A 15,104-nucleotide genomic window follows, 5' to 3' on the forward strand; every position below is an offset into this window, starting at 1 on the left:
TAAATAAGTAGGTTTCAAGTTTGGTAGGAGAAAATGAAAGATGGTATATATTTAAATTTTGCTCAGTTGAAAAATGTTGAAGTGCAATGCAAAGCAGGATACTTGAATTATTGTAACTGAAATCAAACATGGAGGCCAACAATATTGAAAAGGTAAAGCAAACAGGATTAACTTAATTGAATAATTTGGTTTGCATGGATGAGTTGGGCCAAATTATCTTTTTCATGCTGTCTTACTCTCTGGCTCTATCACAAATGGTATGTGGGACTTCATCATAAGAGAGGATCAAGAGTGTTTTGCTGCAATTATGTTGTCCTTGGTCAGAACACACTTGGAGTATTATATGCAGTTGGGGTCTCCTTGAACTTGCCAAGAATGGGAACCATCAGCAGTTCAGAAGACTGATATTTAGGAAGTAGGTTTGCTGTACAAAAAGAGATTAGGTTGATTAGGTTTGTACTCATTAGAGATGAGAAGAATGAAAAAGAAACTATTTAATATTCTGAAAGGACTAGATAGACTGGATGCAGGAAAGATGTTATCTTGGCTCAGGTAATCAGTCTCAGGTTACAAAGCAAGAGATTCAGAAGTAAGGTGAGGTGTCCAAAGATATCCTTTGGCAGGTAAACCTATAGAATATATTGTCACAGAGATCTGTGGAAGTTAAGTTACTGGATATTTTGAAGATAATGGATTTTTTTTTAAATAAAAAGGCATCAAGATGTATCAGAAAAATGCAGGATAATGTTATTGACATTGAATCATGCAGTGTGAAAACAGAACATTTGGCCCAATGCACACAATGACCAAATTGTTTTACCCACACTTGTCCACCTGTCTGGATTTGGCCCATAACCCTCTAAATCTATGCTATCCATGTTCATTCCAAAGAGGAGGAAAAGCTCTAAAAAGAGCAAATGGCAGCTGTGGTTGACAAAGGAGATCAAGTGCAATATCAGGTCCAAAAGAAATAAATATAAGATGGCAAAGCAGAGTGGGAGGTTAGAGGATTGTGAAGCCTTTAAAAAAAAAGTAGAGAAAAACTAAGAAAGTAATTCGCGAGGAGAAAATGAAGTATGCGGGTAAATTGGCAAGTGATATAAAATAGGATAGAAAAAGCTTCTTTACATTATGTTAAAAGGAAGAAATTGATTAGGGCCAAAATTGGGCCCTTAAAAATTGAGAAAGGTGAAATTATCAGTGGGGACATGGAGATGGCTGAGGAATTTAACAATTACTTTGCATCTGTTATGATCAGATAAGGGATATGGGTCAAGAAGTATCTAGGGACTTGGTAAAATTACTTAAGGAAACAGAAAATTTGATGGATATTCAGATCCAGAAGCAAATGGTTGTGAGCAAATTGTTAGAACTGAGGCCTGCTAAGTCCCCTGGGCTTGATGGGCTGCATCCCAGGGTGCTTAGAGAGGTTGTTCTGGAAATTGTGGAAGCACAAGTTGACATTTTCCAAAGTTCTTTAGATTCAGGGAAAGTGCCTGCAGACTGGAGAAAAGTTGATGTTGTACCACTTTTTAAGAAGGGAAGGAAAGAGAATACGGAAAATTATAGACCGGTCAGCCTGATGTCGGTGGTGGGAAAGATATTGGAATCCATCATTAAATGAGAAATAGCAGAACACTTCGGAAGGAATAGTAGTATAGGTGCTAGTCAGCATGGGTTCCTTAAAGGAAAATCTTGCTTGACTAATCTCCTGAAATTTTTCAAAGATGTAACAAAGAGTGTGGACTCGGGAGAGCCAGTGGATGTGGTGTACTTGGGCTTTCAGAAAGCATTGGATAAAGTCCCACACAGGAGGCTAATTTGCAAAATCAAGGTGGTAGGGTGTCATGGATAGATAGTTGGTTGAGAAATAGGAATCAAAGTGTTGGGATAAATGGGTCATTTTCTGGATGGCAGTATATGACGAGTGGGTGTCCCGCAGGGGTCGTTCTTGCACCCTCAGTTGTTTATAATTTATGTAAATGATTTGGATGAGGGGATAAATAGCTACATATACAAATTCACAGATGACTCTAAACTGGGTGGTAGTGTAAAGAGTGAGGAGGATGTCAGGAAATTACAAGGGGACTTGGACAGTTTAGGGCAGTGGGCAGAAAAATGGCAGATGAAGTTTAATGTGAGTAAATGCGAGGTTGTCCATTTTGGAGGCAGAAACAAGAGAGCAGAATATTATTTAAATGGCATTAAGCTAGGGAGTGGGGTAATGCAAAGGGATCTGGGCGTACTTGTTCACCAGTCATTGAAAACTAGCATGCAGGTTCAGTAAGCAGTGAAGAAGGCGAATGGTATGTTGGCTTTCATAAAGAGGGGATTGGAGTATAGGAGTAGAGAAGCCTTCCTGCAGTTGTATAGAGCCCTGGTGAGATCTCACTTGGAGAATTGTGTCCAGTTCTGGTCCCCATATTTAGGAAAGGGCATACTTGCTATCGAGGGAGTGCAGCGCAGGTTTACAAGGTTGATCCCGGGGTGGCAGGATTGTCATTCGCGGATAGGTTAGAAAGACTGGGATTATATGTGATGGAGTTTAGAAGGATGAGCGGAGATATGATTGAGGTATTTAGGATTATCAAAGGGCTTGACAGGATGAAATCAGAGCACATGCTCCCAATGATGGGTTAGACTAGGACTAGAGGGCATAGGTTAAGAATACAGGGAAGGCCATTTAACACAGAAATTAGGAGAATTTTTTTTTTACCCATAGAGTTGTGGGTCAGTGGAATGCATTGCCACAGAGGGTAGTGGGGGAGGAGTCTTTGGATAGATTTAAGAGAGTTGGATAAGGTTCTTGTGGGCAGAAGAGTTAACGGTTATGGGGATAAGGTTGGAATTGGTTATTGAAAGGGAAAGATCAGCCATGATCCAATAAATGGCAGTGCTGGCTCGAAGGGCCAATTGGCCTACTCCAGTGCCTATTGTCTATTGTACCTGTTCAAATATTTCTTAAACATTGCAGCAGTTCCTTCCTCAACCACCTCCTCTGGCAACTTGTTCCAGGTGCCTACTACCCTCTGCGTTTAAAATAAATAAATAAATAAATAGAATTTATGTTACCCCCTCAGGTTTCTATTAAATCTCTCGCCCTCATCTTAAGCCTATGTCATCTGGTTACTGATTCACTTCTTCTGGGCACAACAGTCTCTGTGTTCACTTGATCTTTACCTCAAATACTTTTGCCCACCTCTGAGATAACACCTGCACTCAAGTAATAAACCCCAAGCCATGCTCAATGTCTCACATCGGGGCAGCACAGTTAATGTTGCTGTTGCAGCACCAACAATTGGGACAGGGTTTGAATCCCAGTCTGTCTGTAAGGAGTTTGTATGTTCTCCCTATGTCTGTGTGGGTTTTCCCATGGGGGTCCAGTTTCCTCCCACTGTTCAAAATGTATTGGCATTATACGTCAATTGGATGTAATTGGGAGACACAGGCTTGTGGGCCAAAAGGGCCTGTTACCATGCTGTATCCCTCAAAAAACAAAATAGCTGAGGCCCCTGAGTCCTGGCAACATCCTCCTAAATCTAATATGCACCATCTCCAGCTTGACAACATCTTTCTTATACACAAAGGAGATCATTGTTTTTAATGGGTCTCAAAGGTTGAATGTAGGGGGGGGGGGGTGGTTGTTGGAGGGGTGGAGGTGATGGGTGCTGACCGCAAGCATGCAAAATTTCCAAGGAATGCATCAAACCTGCTTCACCAATAGAGTTTTGGATGAGGCTGCTTTGCTCTACTCTATCCACAGCTGTAAAGTCTGACACCATGTGTGGCTAATTCAGGGTGACCTAATTTCCCAGAGGAAGTCTCAACTACAAATAAAAGGTTCTGTCCTTCAGTTATAAGCCTCAACTCTTGTTAGATCCCTCATTAGAACAAACAAGCTTTTATGTAGCTGTCCCAGACTTTAAAATTTTGATCGAACTATTTTCCTCCAGAGATTTTTGATGATTGAAATTAATTTATTGTCATACTCATGTATAATGTATAAATGCACCAAATTAATGATGATGGAAATTAATTTATTGTCATTCACATGTATAATGTATAAACATGTATAAATTCTTATTTGCTGCAGCCAAACAGTTGCTTTTGTGAAAAAAAAACAATTCCAATAGTGTACCTTAAATCATTAAATAGAAATTAGAAATAAATAATAAATATCAAAGATAGATAATAAATAATCACCGTTGCAATTAGTGCAAGAAAAGAAAGTTATTGGGGCACAGTAACAATCTGAAAAGTGTTTTTGTTATTGATTGTAAAATAACTACAATATCCAGTTACCATATGATCCCTTTATTAATCCCTTCTAACCATTTGTCTGTAACCAATGTCAAGATAATGTATATGTGTCCATATTTTCCAAGAATTGATCCATTTTCTTATATCACATTAGAACTATGTGAGCCTTTTCCCATATTACTGGCAAAACTCAGACGCTTGCAATTATTTTTAATACCTTGTGCATGCGTCTTAAAGAGGACAGCTCGCATTTCCTTAAGCAAGTTGGGGTTAGCAATCTAAATTGTTTTAAGATCACTAATCTTATTCAGGAACATAACAATATTTACTTCAACATATGGATCAATATTACTGCTGGAAACTCAAAAATATCTTCTGTCATGGTGAAATTTAGTCATCATAAACCCCCACATAAATCTGCTGATGAGTTCTTCAGTGAAGATGAATAATTTTTAATGACTGTGTTCCCAACACAAATAAAGACTTACTAATATTATTACATTCAGCCTTCGTCTTCCCAGATCTTACTTTGGGTTACTCTGACATCAGTTGTTATTGACCTCAGCTAAGCTCATTACTTATCTATGTTCTTTTGACATGTTCTTTGAGTCCTGATCGCTGGTGCTTTAACAGTATTGCGCAAAGGTTAAATATGTTCTTATTTCTAATGAGGAATAAAGTATTGCCATCTCATAGAATTAAATTTTCTGTCCAATTCAACAATGGCATCTGCAAGTTTCATGCACTTCACTCAATGCAATAAACTAAGCGTAATAAAAGGAAAAGCTCAACCTGCATCTCAGCTTGAGTTAACTATTGCACTTCTTTCAGCAAATTGGAAGTTTTAGTCCCCAACAGTTCTGGTTCATTGATTCATGCATGAGAAACACATAAAAAATACCATTCTGCTCTCTCTAGCAATTTTAATTTAATTTGTAAACCTTAAGTGCAAAGAAGGATTTGCTTTATTTATGATCCACTCAATGAAAAATTACACTTGTTCTAACAGAAATTACCACCACTTATTACGATTAGGTGAATAATTTTGTAGTATATTTCTAGATTCTGAATCTTCCCAAAACACTGGATTGTTCTCCCCAAAACCAGTTGATAAACATTTCCTAGTTTAGAATGGTGAACTGGCTGTTTAAACAGTGAGCTGATGTTCAAAGAAAATAATTGAAAAGTGATCTATCCATTTCTTATATAAAGTGAAAAATATCATCATAATCAGATCATTTTCTATGTTATTGATCGACTACATCACTGGGTATTGTTACTATACCAATCTTCTTTCCAGATAGTTCTGCAGAAGAAAAATGCAGTTGTAATTACATAGTTTTTGTCTCCACTTTCTGTTTTATATCCCTCATCTCTTCCCATCAAATCTTGGCATTTAATCTGTCCTTCAATATTATGGTAGTTACAGGCCAAGACAAATGGTTACTGAAACAAAAGTTGCTTTTAATTATCTTTAAACATGAAAACAGGATCAAACTTCAGCCTATTACTATTAACTTAATGTAACCTCCTTCTAATTCTAAGTGCATGTGTGTTCAAGTTCAGAAAAGTTCTTTGATTCACAGTCCAATCTCACTTATCACTCTTCCAAGTTCACGATATCATATCTTATACTGTGCACAGAATTTAACATTTATCAATTTCACCAGGCTTTGGTGCTTGAAAGGTAAATAGTTACCACTCAGGAAGGTTCTTGTCGGTTTTCAGAGAGAGAGAGATTTGTTGCTTGTTGAACACAAACTGATTCCTTCTAATCAGCCACTTCAATGTCTTGCCAAAGAAACTTGCCCCATCAGGGTTTTCCAGATGATAACCTCTTTTTTTTTCAGGTCACCACAGAGTTCCTTTTTGTTTCCCTTATTTCAAGTGAAACATTATACAGCCAGCTTTGAACAGGCTGAACTAAGAGCTTACAACCCATCTTCAAAATGGGGTTTCCAGCTTGTCATGTTCCAGTCCCAGCTACTCTCTCATTCTCTCATCATTCTCTCTCTCTCTCTCTCTCTCTCTCTCTCTCTCTCTTCTTCCCCCCTTCCCCCCCCCCCACTTGACCTTCTTAGAACAACAAACTGCATTCAGACAGATAGACTGCGGCACCAGACCCAATATTCCGAGTCCATTCATCTGTCGCTTTCCAAAACAATAATCCATTACTCAACGGCATGTCCAAGTAACACCTACTTGTGAAGTGCTTATAGGCATTCTTCAAAGTTTTTGCAAAGGCACTCAAAGCCTGGACTTGTCTGGCTTGAGCCAAGCTCTTGTATTTTAAATAAGATCTGTTTTAAAGAGTTTGTGTCCTACACTAAAAAAAACTACCACAATTTATCTCCTTTAAAACATATCTATATACAATATTAAATGTAACATAATCTGTCACAATGGCACATTAAATGATTTTTATGAATGACACTCAGTAATTAGCTTTACCAAATTACATAATGGAGCAGTAGAGGGAGGAAAATTACAGCCGTTTATTTCTTCAAGCTTCTCTCATCTATACTTGTATCTCTGTTAGCAGGAAATTCTGTTGACTATTCTGTTTCCAATTTGGGATTGTTCTGGTACATTAGTAAGATTACTCACCTCCTTCAAAGGTGGTGTGAGTTTTCATTGGCTTCCTTTTAGGTTCAACAAAAAATTGTGGACACTCAAAAGATAGACATCAATTGCCATCATATTGGAAGATACACACACACCCTTTGAGCGTGCACATCTGAAAGCATAAACTACAGTATTCTGAAATCTGCTCAACAGTTATTTCCTTCAATATGTTCCCATCTAGCAGTACAAAATTATAATGATGTCAGATTCATATGATGGGGATATGAATATTCAATGTCAGATGATATTGAATTCAACAGTCAAATAATCAAGATATATAATGAAAAATGATGTATTTTCATGATTTATGCATGTGCAGTTTGGCATTATCTGATGTAAAAATAAATGGTCAAGCACAAGAAACTACCACATCAAATGATATCAATCATAACTTAGCATTCAATTCTAACTGTCATATAGTAAAAAAAAAAGGAAATTTGCATTTATATAACATTTGTGATGTCCTCAAGGTGTCTAAGTGCTTTACAGCCAATTTTGAAATGTAGTCACTATACCTATTTCCATGTTGCAAGGTCCCATAAAGATCAATGAAATGAATGGTCAATTATTCTACTTTTGGTGGTGTTGTTGAAGAATGAATATGAACTGGGTCACAAGGACAATTGCTTAAATGCAGGTCGGATTGGGCTGACAGTGCCTCATTTTAATTTTGTTTCTGAAATAAGACTTTGTTGAGAATTAGTGTAGGTTATCAGCTGAGGTCTTGTGATTGGAAAGGAATGTGGAGTGTCGATCCCCCAACATAATGATGAAGTGAAAGCTGACCACTGAGTAAACATTTTCTCCAAAACATTTTAACAGATTCCAAATATAATGACAGCTATTCCAGTTTGAATATTGCTTCTTATTTGTTTGAGTTACTGATGTTGATGGCGATTGAAAATTGAGAAATGTTGATATCAATGTATGAGCTGGATTTTTCTGACTTGACATTTGTATCTTCATTATGAAGCATGGTGTTTTTCTAGATACTTAAAAAAACACAAACTTTATGAAATTCAAAATGGTCTCCATAGGAAAATATGAATTTAGAATATATGAATATAGAAAGTGAATATTGGCAATTGATCCTTTGGTCTGTTTTACCATTAAATAAGCTTGTGGTTGATTTGAGAGCTAACTGCCTATGACACATACATCTCAATATGCTTAATTCACAAAAAAATTCAATATTGGATTTAAAATTAATATTTAACCTAGAATCAAAATTGTCATTTGTGAGATGGGGTTAGGGTGGAGATAGGAATCGTATTGAATTGAGTTCCCTCCCAAAAGCCTTGCTTTAATATTTTAGATCAAGTCTTTCTCTGCCATTCCCCAACTAGTGGAAGTGGTTTCATTATATCAATTTATCAATCTCACTTAATTTTCTAAAAGCTTTGATTGACTTCTGAAAATCTTCAAGTGAATAGCAAGACACAGAACAGCTGAAGGAACAAAGGACAATGCAGCAACTATTTTCCTTTATAATCGCTTGGAGGATATTAGAATGTTGTTGACGTTGTCTGTGAATCATGCAAACAAATCCGTACTAAAGTTGAGTTGAGCTTTCCAGAGTTTTTTTAAATATTGTTAACGTTATTATCAGTTGCTATATATTGTTGCAAGCCATTGAAACTTTGTAAGACAGTGTTAAAACTTTCTTAAACAGACAATAAAATTTTCACATCATTCTAATTCTTTACCATTTCATAGAACAAAGGAAACTAAACTAACGTGTAATCTTTAACAAACCATAGGTCATTGGCTCGAAGACTTTGCCAGGAGAGACACAAAGCATATGTAAACAACATCTTGAAAGATGCATACAGAATTTGCTTGCAACTTGCAATTCATTTTAACCCTTACAATATTGTCCCCTAATTATTATATTTAAAAAATAATAATTACCATTACAATTTTAAAAATATTAAAATAGTACATAATAGTTTATATCAGTTAAATTTCAAAAGGAAGTGAAAGTCAATTATGAAAGCTTTCTGCCTCTTGTAAAAGACAGATTTTGGTAAATGGTATTTCAGAAAGCCAGTTTTAGTCCTGATCCAAACTTGATGTTTAAGTCCTCTTTTGTTCTGTATGGTATCAATAATCTTCTCCATCAGCCAGGAATTTTGAGATGCTGATCATTATGACATCCCCAGCCATGAAATTGAGCCTGATTTTAAACCATTTCTGTCATTCCTGAAACATGGAAGATATTCTTTCACCCATCCTTTCCAGAACAAATCTGAAATCAATTGCACCTGCTTCCACATGCAGCGAGCATTCAGGTCTTCCTTTTGAAACTGCCCTTGTGGCAATGGAGGTTTACCTTTAAGAATATTCATTCCATTTTTTAGACTTGAAATTTCATCTGCAAATTTCTTTCTCTGGCAAAAGTGGATTATCTCCATTTCAGCATTAATCAATTCTTTATATGTGAGAACCTCCTTTTCTTGAGTTTCAAGATCACCTGTCTTTTTGTGGTAGATCTTTTTGATGTTAACCGATTGAAATCAACCAGGAACATCATTTTTATTTTCTTTCTGCTATGATTCAGAAACCATCCTTTAAATTTGAGCATCCTTGCTGTTGCCTATTCTCAAACAATTCCAGGATGTGAAGGAATGGATTAAGTGGGTGACTGTATCCATTTTCTCAGACATTATCTGAACAGCATTTGCAGTCTTACTCCTGATTTCAAGATGTTTTGGTATTTTTTTAAAAAATCAGTATTTTGAGGCCATTCCTTTTGAGACTAGAAGAAATCGAGGCCCAGACACCCACATTTCTTTCTTTTAAAAAAATATTTCATTTTCAAGCCTTGTTAAGCCAGATCGGCTGGATTGTTAATTGCATTAACACATCTCCTCTTTTTTGGACGTGAGACTTTATCAATTTCTGTGATTCTGTTAGCCATGAAAGTTTTATTATTTTATTATTGATGTATTTGAACATCGAGTTGCTATCAATGCAAAATATGGAATCTGTTATCTGTAACTTTCTTTTCAACATTATGTCAATTTTGCTCACCATGGGATAATGACTGATTTCAATGGAGCCACTCTGGCCTTTCTCATTGCAAATCCACAATGTTCCTTGCTACCATACAGTAACAGGTAACCAATTAATAGTTCCATAATTATCTTCATGTGCATCAGCAAAATTGTATGAATGAGCAGATGTTACAGCTCCAAAATTTGTGGATTTGTAGCATCTGTCAATCTTGAAGTCTTCCAGCTTACGAAGATCCATAATCCAACCTGTCCATTCTTGTGCAATGGATTCTGGTAGCTCATCATCCCAACCAATCTTCTTCCTACATAAATCCTGCAGGATCTTCTTGGCAGTCAATATTCTTAGAGGATCATATATCGAACTGACTGTTGATAAAATCTCCATTCTTCTGAGAGGTTGGTCCTTCAAAATGATTTTGAACTTCAGATCTTCACACTGAACACACCATTGTTCTCCTAACATCCTCTCCACTGGAAGGTGGTCATGGTCTTGGTCCAAATCCTTCATTTCTTTTAACCTCTCTGCTTCAGGTTTGGCAGCCAAACCTGCTACTTGTCTGTTTGTTAAGTAAAAAGCCTCCTTTGTTGCAGATCACTCTTAACTCATGATAAAAAAGTTATTGCTTCTTTTACTGTAGCTGCAGAATTGAGACAGTTGTCCACATAGAAGTTATTCCTGATGATGCTTATAGCTATAGATCTAAATTGTTCCATATTGTCCTCACCATACTTTCTAAGGGCAAACTTGTTGATGAAGTTGCTCCAAATAGAAGCCATGTCATTTTGTATTCTACCATGTTTTGACCATAGTTTCCAACAAGCTAGCAACTAGTACTCCCGTCATCTGGTACTTTCCTTGCATAACCTTTAAATATCATGTCAGTCACGAAGTTGGTGTAATCTAAATGAAAAGAAGAGTCTTTCTTGAATCTTCTCTTTAAATTCAATGTGTATTGTTTAACAATGCTTTTATTATCAGGCATGCATATTTCCCTTTTCTTCGAAGGTGATCCAATGCAATAATGATCATTAACTAGCTTGGCAGTTTTTAATCACCACTTCCAAACACTGCTGGTCTTCCTTTGAAGGTTCTTGTTCATCCCTGGGGCATTCAGGAAAGTTACTCTTGAACTTCTGCTCCCACAGCTTATCAACCATAAAAATCAATATTTTGTTGACACTTATAGCCACCTGATTTTGGACCTCATTTCTTCCTCCTAATGGTCCATTAATCGTCCAACCAAGCATAGTTTTGACAGTATAAGGTCCGTCTCCCACATTTCTTATTATACCTAGTAGTTCCAGAGCTTTTGGTGCCTCTGAACCAATTAGCAACTCAGTCTCACGGTTGTTTTTGCATCAACAAACATTTTTCAATATAATTTTCAAATGGGTTGTTTCAAATGAACAGGCCTAAATTTCTGAATGTATACACCTGGGAGTTCACATAAATCATTAAGCAATCTCTAGGCCCAAAACAATGTTGGTTTCAAAATGTGTTTAACTTGACCTATAGTTCTCAATGGAATTTTTGACCTTTTTCCTTGAAGATTAAGCTTATCCATTAGCCCCATGGTCAGGGGTGCAGCGCTGTCAGAACTCACTGAAGCACTGCTGCAGCACCTCTGTAAAATAAAATAATCAATTTCTTCATGAATGAGGACAGTGTGATTGTAGATTTGAGATAACATTCCATTCCCAACAAGTTTTATAATTTAAGTCTCAATACTGTGTGCTCCTCCACATTCCATTTGGCACACAGGCATTAGTGAATTGGGAATGGTGGTGAGACCAGACTGCAAGTTGAGGGAATGATAGCAGATACACTCTACTGCCCCTGTACTCAAATGTGCATGATTGAGAACACCGCAGTCCCACTAAACCTCGTGATACTTAGATGGAGAGGGACATTGTCATCTGGTCTGGACCACACAGTAATGTCCTGGCAGCAGAGGCTGCAATATCCTGTCTTACCCATGTTTCGTCCACCTCTTCCAATTCAGTTATTATCTCCACTTACAGAATGGATCAAACTGATAACAGTATTCGATTCAAAATTAGTCCGGAAGTAGAAATTATATTTTTTTTATTTTTTGGCAGGTTGTTAGAGAGGAGGAGCCTTTGGCTGGGTTCAAAGTTGAACCAATGAGCTTAGAGAGAGAAAGACTCAGAAAAAAAAGAGAGATGCAGGATGGGGTTTGGTGGAGAAAGGTACTGGATAGAGAGGGAAGAGAGAGAAGTGTGGGGTAGATAGAACTACAGGATAGAGAAGTGGAGACTCAGAATACAGTTGAAATTGTGAGACAACTTAGATGTGTGTGTGTGTGTGTGTGTGTGTATGTGTGTGTGTGTGTGTGTGTGTGTGTGTGTGTGGGGTTGGGGGCAGAATGAGGGGCATAACCCTGGGTGATAAACTCAGGATAGAGAGAGAGAGAGAGAGATTCAAAAAGACCTGTGAGAGAAAGTACTGAATGATAAGGAGTCCCAGAAGAGAAAGGATAGTGAGAAAGATAAATCAGCAAGGAGACTAGGGACAGTGGGAGAAGAGATTTGGGGTAGAGTGATGCAGGACAGAGTGAGGAACCCCAGGAGAGAAAAAAAATATGAGATAAAAAGAGAGAGTCCTGGGATAGAGAGAAACTGGAGAGATAGATAAATAGCAAAGACTGGAATCTTTCTCTGGACAGAGAAGAGAGAGACTGTAGCTGCATTAACAATGCACTCATTTCATCTTGCCTTCTCACCCAGATTTCTATTGCCTGTCAGGAGCCGGTAATATTCTGGTTCATAAAATGGCATTAGACTCACATTTCTGCTCACTTGGGTCATTATTGGGGTTTGAGATTTCGCACCACCGTGCCTTAATCTGGCTAATTCGGGGACATGTGAGTTACGTGACCGAAACACTGGCTCACTTTGGTATTAAATACTTCCTTTTTTTGTTGTCCTTCCTCAAAACATGAATCCTAAATATTAAATGCTTTAGATATTTTACTTCAGGCACAAAATAACTCAGAGCCTTTAAGTGCCCTCGACCTGGCCCGATTAACAGCAATTAAGTTGTCCAGTTCCAGTTGCTCCTTTCGGCTTTTAGCAGCACTTCCTCTCTTCTTAGCTGCTCCTTCTGCAGGTCCTTTTCCATCCGCAGCTGGTCCTCTTCTCTCTGTAGCTGTTCCAATCTCAGTTCCTTTTCTCTCCATAGCTGCTCCCATCTTATTCTTATCCACTCCTCCTGGTCATCTAGGGCCAATTTAATTTGAAGCATTTCTTTTTCTGCTTCAAAAGCTGCCATGTCAGCCTGAACCTTTAAACATATATATTTGACACATTATAATTCGGTGATAATGTATGTCAGATGTTGCCTTAATATCTGACTTTGTCTCCACTCTGAATCACCCATTCGCCTCACCACCATTTTGTGGAACATCTTCAGCTATTTCCATGTGGCTGATCTTTGTTTCTTTTGATTTTTTTTACAGTAATTCTGTGGGATTTAAACTCCCAGATGCCAATAGAAACTCTCTTTCTATTGCCTCATTCTTTTTTGCTTGAAGAGTAGTTGCATCTAATTGTCACCATTACAATTCTTTAAGTTCCCTGATCTTCATCTTCTTGACATGTAGTTTCTCAGCGGCATCAGCTTCAATGGCAGCTGCCATCTTAAGCATTCAGCCAACCATTGCACTCAGACAACAAATATGTACAACAGTTACTGCAAAACCAAAACAGTTCTCAAAGATAAGCAGCAGTTTCTTCAAACTGTGTTCTAACTTTCAATAAACACACAGAAAGAATTATTTAGTAAGGCTTATTGCCTCTTCAGTGGTCTTGATGATGCTGTTGATGTCCATGTCTCTTTGAGTTCATAATGCTCTAAACAGAGCCAAATCGATCCACTCCAAATTGCAAATCCAATTTCCAACTTTCTATTGTCTTAAATTCTGTATTTTATTGACTAAAAATGGTAGGAACTATTTTCCTTGGAGGATATTAGAAAGTTGACTCATTATGACTCATTCAAATAAATCCATACTGAAGTTGAGTTGAGTTTTCCAGAGTTTATTAAACATTGTCAACATTATAATTAGTTGCTATACATTGTTACATACTATTAAATCTTTGTTAGATGGGGTAAAACTTGCTTAAACAGTCAATAAATTTTTTGGATCAATCTAATTCCTTACCATTTCATAGAAAACAAATAACACTAAACTAACATGTGTAATCTTTAACAAGCCAAAAGACCTTGGCTCAAAGACATTGGCAGAAGATGTAAATAACATCTTGAAAGCTGCATACGGAATTTGCTTGCACCATGCAATTCATTTTGACCCTTTTAGATAAGTCGAGTTGTAGAGCAGAAAGGAATAGGATAATTGATAAATGGTCTGGCAGTCGTGAGGCAGAGATTAGATTTAGCTATGGCCCCACTTGTATTCCTACAACATTCTGGCTTCCGACATAATGAATACATTTTCGGCAGGAGTGTCTTTCTTCAGATTTCCTCACTATTTCATTTAAGAAAATAATTTCTCAGCACATGTTCAAAGTTCCAAGCTTGTGAGCTTGTGGGTGAAAGGTGGAAATCTTAATGTTATGTGATGCAAGGTTCTTTTTTACACAGAATGGTAGGCATCTGGAAAGTGCTACTGCGAGCATAATGGATATGGCAGAAGAAGATATTTAAAAGGTATTTAGACAGGCACACGAACATGTAGGGGATGGAGGGGTAAGAATCATGTGCAGGCAGATTAAATTAATATAATTTGGTATCATGATCAACACAGACATTGTGGTCAAAGGGCCCGTTTCTGTGCTGTACTGTCCTGTATTCCATACTCTAAATACTATTGATTTATCTTTACTGTTTAAAAAATTGTACTTGAAGATTTTATTTTCAAAGGAATAGATAAAATTTACCTTCATTTTGATTTATTCAATCTGCTCTGTAACCCTGTTCCACTACAGTCATAACGGCAACAGGGTTAGCCTCGTGGTTAGAGCAATGTGATGCTGTTACAGCGCCGGAGGCACAGGTTTGAATTTGCCACTGTCTAAGGAGTTTGTATGTCCTCCCCATGTCAGCATGGATTTCCTCCGGGTGGTTCCGTTTTCTCCCACCATTCAAAATGTACTGGGGTTGTAGATCAATTGGATGTAATTGGGTCACATTAGCTTGTGGGCCAAAAGGGTCTGTTACCT

Source organism: Narcine bancroftii, chromosome 3, assembly GCF_036971445.1.
Source record: "Narcine bancroftii isolate sNarBan1 chromosome 3, sNarBan1.hap1, whole genome shotgun sequence".
In the NCBI taxonomy this organism is placed as follows: domain Eukaryota; kingdom Metazoa; phylum Chordata; class Chondrichthyes; order Torpediniformes; family Narcinidae; genus Narcine; species Narcine bancroftii.